General features: G+C 46.1%; 1 pseudogene; it reads right to left on the reverse strand.

Annotated features, from left to right (window-relative positions):
* Positions 1 to 4162: 4162 nt before the first annotated feature.
* Positions 4163 to 5179, reverse strand: LOC142426561 (MICOS complex subunit MIC27-like; annotated as a pseudogene).
* Between the last annotated feature and the right edge of the window lie 259 nt (positions 5180 to 5438).

Genomic DNA, 5438 nt, shown 5'->3' on the forward strand with positions numbered 1-5438 from the left:
TTGATGCTGATGCATAGTGACCCTATAGGACAGGGGAGAACCGTCCCTGTGGGTTGCGGAGACCGTAACTCTATGCGGGAGTAGAAAACCCCAGCTGTGTCTTATGGGGCGGCTGGTGGTTTCAAACCACTAACTTTGCAGTCAGCAGCCCAATGCATAACCACGACACCACGGGGTCTCCTGAAGTAAAGCAAGTACGGGAAAATCCGAGGGGTGTGTACTCGACGCACCGAGAGATGTCTCATTCAGCCACAGTTCAGCAGTGGCGCGCCAGGTGTCCCAACTCTGGGCTTAATCAAACCACTTGTTCAAGAAGCAGCGTGAACATCCATCCTGGTGATGCCACAGGGGTACTTCCAGGTGGCGCCTATTCGTTATGCTAATTAATTAAAAGCAATGCTAGCTTGGGCTGCAGATGGTTTGGGTTTATTTTACTCAAATGCCTCATATTTTTTTCCTATATTAAACTCCAAGTCTTAATTGTTTCTGGAAACGTAATCATAACAAGGTAGACAGCACTATTCTGCACTTCCATGAAAGAATACAAAAACAAAGGACTAGAAGGAATGACCACTAGAGGTCGCTTCTGACCCTGGAGGGGCCTTGGAAAAAACCTGACTGGGAATGAATTGTTTCTTTTAATATCTTGGGAAACTATGTAATGCTGCCTATCAGAACGTTTGACGTGGAGGGAAAAAAACAAACACCTTATCCCACACACTGCCATCAAATCTCTTCTGACTCACAGCAGAAAAGAATCGCCTGTGGGTTTTCTGAGGCTGGAGATCTTCATGGGAGCAATAAGCCTCAGCTTTTCCCTCGGAGTGCCTGGTGGGCTCGAACTCGCGGACTTTGTGGTTAGTTATAGCTCAATGAGTAACGCACTTCGCACCAGCGCCTCAATGAGGTCACTAAGTAGCTCGCTCCCGTGCCCTCGTTTTCTCCCCTACCAGCCCTGAGCCCGGTTCCCCTGGATAAAATAACTGCCCTCGCTCCAACCGAAGACCAGCCCTTCCCCTCCATGTTCTCCATTCTTGGACAGAAGCAAATGTCTCAACCCTTTTGATTTCACCACTTCTCCAGCTACTACCTCCCCATCACTCCTTTCCTCTTAGAGGAAAGAGCTGCCCCTACCCATGTTTCCAATTCCGCTTCCCCAACTCCCCCTGAGTCCATTCCAACCTGGCTTCCCAGCCAGCTCTTGCCCCATCCCCAGTAAACTCCACTTTGCTGACCCCAGCAACCAAGTCCTCCACCCACATGGCAGGGCTTCTTACTTGACGGCCCAACACGATGTGATCTGGTGGATCCCCCTCCTCACTGAAACGCCTGCTTGGAAGATCTAGCGTGGAGCTGCCTCCTGGCTCAGAGGTCTTTGCGGTTGCCTCATCTCCCAGGATTCAGTTTTTGCTCGACTACAATCACTCCCTTGTGAGCCAAGGCCCTCTCCATCCTTAAACACTAAAGAAAAAAAAGAAGGAAAGAAAAAGACCCAGACCATTGCTGATTCCCACTTGTGGTCCTCCAAGCGATCTTCAGGAAGCTGATCTTCAGGAAGCTGATCATCAGGCCTCATCTTCTGAGGTGCTTGAGAGAAGGCTTGAACGACCCACCTGGTGATGAGTAGTCTGGTGCCCAACCATGTGCACCACTGAGGGCTTTAAATAGACCTAGCCACTGCCATCGAGTCCTTTCCAACTCATAGCAACCCTATAACACAGAGGAGATTGTGCGTGGAGGTTTCTTTGGTGCCCTGGTGGAAACCAACATTATCCATTGGGTGTTCTACAGTAATCTCTTCCTTGTCCCCCTGTTTCCACTGTCTTCATTTGCTAGTGCTGCCATGAATAGCCATAAGTGGGCGTGGCTTTGAAGAACAAAATTGTATTTTTTCACAGTTCTGGCTGGAGGCTAAAAATCCAAGTCAGGGTCTTGGCCATGCTGATCCCTTCCTCAGAGTTTCATTGCAATTCTCCCACTGCATGTTTCCTTCCCCACGTGTCTTTGAATCTGCTCTGTTCTTTTCTTTTAAAAAAAAATCATTTTGGGGAGGCTCGTACAACTCTTATCACAATCCATCCATACATCCACTGTGTCAAGCATGTTTGTATGTTTGTTGCCATCACCATTCTCAAAACATTTGCTTTCCATTTGAGCCCTTGGTATCAGCTCCTTATTTTTCCCCTTCCCCCTCCCCTCTCCTTCATGAACCCCTGATAATTTATAAATTATTATTTTTTCATATCTTACACTGTCCGACGTCTCCCTTCACCCACTTTTCTGTTGTCCACCTCCCAGGGAGGGGGTTATATCTAGATTCTAGATCATTCTGATCAGTTCCCCCTTTTTACCTCACCTTCCCCTTCCCCTCCTGATATAGCTACTCTTATGTTTCCAGTTCCTATCTGTACCACTGTACAACCTCTGGTTTGGCTGGGTTTGTAAGGTAGAATTGGAATCATGATAGTGTGGGGAGGGGGGAGCATTAAAGAACTAGAGGAAAGTTGTATGTTCCATTGGTGCTGTACTGCAGCCTGACTGGCTCGTCTCTTCCTGGAGGCCCTTCTGTAAGGGGATGTCCAATAGCCTACAGATGGGCTTTGAGTCTCCACTCCGCACTCCCCTCATTCACAATGATATGATTTTTTGTTCTTTGACGCCTGATACCTGATCCCATCAATACCTCATGATCGCACAGGCTGGTGTGCTTCTTCTATATGGGCTTTGTTGCTTCTGAGCTAGATGGCCACTTGTTTATCTTTAAGCCTTTAAGACCCCATACGCTATATCTTTTGATAGCCTGGCACCTTCAACTTTCTTCACCACATTAGCCTATGCACCTGCTTTGTCTACAGTGATCGTATTGGAAAGGTAAGCATCATGGAATGCCGAGTTAATAGAACAAAGTGCTCTTGTGTTGAGGGAGTACTTGAGTAGAGGCCCAATGTCCATCTGCTTCCTTAATACTAAACCTATAAATATATGCACATAGATTTCTCCATTGTCATATATAAATATATTTACATATGTACATGCCTGTATTTAGACCTCTATAAATGCCCTTTGCTTCCTAGTTCTTTCCTCTCTTTCCTTTCACTTTCCTCTTGTGTCACTATCATGTTAGGCCTTCATTTGGGTTTCAGTAATTCCTCTTGGTTACTTTGCCCTTGATCAAGCTCCACCAGGCTTCCTACACCCACTTCCTTTCCCTTGCCTCCCCCTCTCCCATGTCCCCCCAGAACCGCAAGTCCCATTGTTTTCTCCTCTAGATTGTTTATCCCACCTATCTTATCTAGCTAGATCTGCAGAGATAATAATATGCACAAAAACAAGACAGTCTGCTCTGTTCTTTTCATGACTCAGAAGTAATTAGATTTAGGACCCCCTCTACTAGGGTGTGATCTACTTAACATAACAAATGAAACCCTCTTTCCAAACAGAAATGCATCTACAGGGATAGGGGGTACAATTTATTCCATAACATCCCCTACAGCCATAGTGAATCTTTTTTAACAATGACATAAATATGCATATTTTAGTCCAGCGCTGGGCAACACAAGAAAAGTGAGAGGGGCATCCTTTCACACGCTTTTCTAATTTAGCTGACATAAATTTGGAAACGCTAGAGCAGATATAGTGTGTGTGTGTATATGTACGTATTTTCAGATATTAGTCTCATCAGTGTTCATATATGTATTCCATTTTTATATTGTATAAGCATCCTTAAAAGTCATCAAATGCATCCTAATACTTCTACAACTGTCTCCTCATCAACCATTTCATGCCGTTTGTATTGCATTCATGTTGTGTATTAACCACCAATGAAACTGACCATTACAAGGTGTAGGGGCGGAAATCTTGAATTGGGGTGTACTCGGTGTCACAGTTACCTGTTGCATGATTTGTCATCACTATTTGTAACTTCATACTTCATTGGTTCCCAACCTTCCTAATGCACAACCCCTTAATACAGCTCCTCAGGTGGTGGTGACCCCTGCCCCCAACCGTGAAATGATTTTCATTGCTACTTCATCACTGTCATTTTGCTACTGTTATGAATCGGGCGACCCCTGTGAAAGGTTCATTTGACCCCCCAAAGGGGTCGCGACCCCCAGGTTGAGAACCGCTGTCATACATGTTGTGGTTCTCTATGCCATCCATTTCAGCTTCTAGTGCTGGGTGTACCTACATCGTCTGGGTGGGACTGCCCGTGACCCATGAGCCGAGAGTCGCCTGAGGTGGGTTCTAGTTTGTCTTTGTTCAGCGTTGAGCTCTGTGGGCAGAGTCGCCGTGTGTTTCAGGGCTAGCTTGCCTCTGTTGGTATTTCTACTTCAGCAGAACTTCTTAGCGTTTTCTTTAGGTTCAGGGAATGATTCTTTGTTGCTTTTTGCCCACAATGACTAAACTGCTTCATCAATTTACTGGCTTATATCAAGGGCTCAAGTAGAAAGCAAATGTTTGAGAATGATGATGGCAACAAATGCACAAATCTGCTTGACACAATGGATGGATGGATGGATTGTGATAAGAGTTGTATGAGCCCGCAGTAAAATGATTTTTTTTAATTGCTGGCTTGCAGAATATGCTTTCTTCCCAGTCACCTTTGCAATGATTACTAATCGAACTGAGCAAACCATTGCTCCTAGAGCTGCTAGTGCCAATGGATAAGCGATTTTCTTATATCTAGAATGTAAGAGCCCCCAATAAAATGATCTTTTATTTTTAAAAGTCAATCGCATAAAAAAATCTATCATCTTTTCTTGCTGAAACCAAACCTGCCAATTCTGAAACTGTCATCACTCCAATTTGGGAAGGAAAATCTTTAGGTGGCTTCTTCAGATAAATAACACATGCATCTTTTCCAAATTGTGCTGTATCCATGATCCCATTTTCACACAGTCATCTACAACCCTTGCACCAGCCAACCGAATGACCAGTTGTCGCGCAGATGGAAGCAAAGCCCCGTTGCAAGCCACCACGCTGTCCTTCACCAGGTTTGGACTGCAGAGGTGGGGCAGTCCTGGGGGGGAGCTGGTCTCCTTTCACCCGCTGCCTTTTTCAGCTCCTCTCTTTGGGCTGCATGTACAGGTACAGAGGCAAGTATCAGACCTGAGGGCGTGGCTGTCTGCTTTCTCACCTGGATGGCCGCCGTTCCCCTGACACTGTCCGACCAAGTCATTGCATACCCAACGTAAACCTTTTTTTAATGTAAGCAAAATCAGTCCTCACTCAAAGCCCTCTTCTCTCACTCAGACTCAAAGGCAAGGGCCTTGCCTCGGTCTACGAGGCCCCAGCGGCTTCTCTGGCCTCTCGTGCTTTGTGGATGAGCAGAAGGGAACAAACCTAAGCGTGGGCTAGCCTGGAGCAGGTGCGCTTGCTGCTACCTCTCTGGGTGGTGCTTTGCCCCTCCTGGATAAAGCACGCCTGCTGCCTCGCTT

This window comes from Tenrec ecaudatus, chromosome 14, assembly GCF_050624435.1.
Source record: "Tenrec ecaudatus isolate mTenEca1 chromosome 14, mTenEca1.hap1, whole genome shotgun sequence".
NCBI lineage: Eukaryota > Metazoa > Chordata > Mammalia > Afrosoricida > Tenrecidae > Tenrec > Tenrec ecaudatus.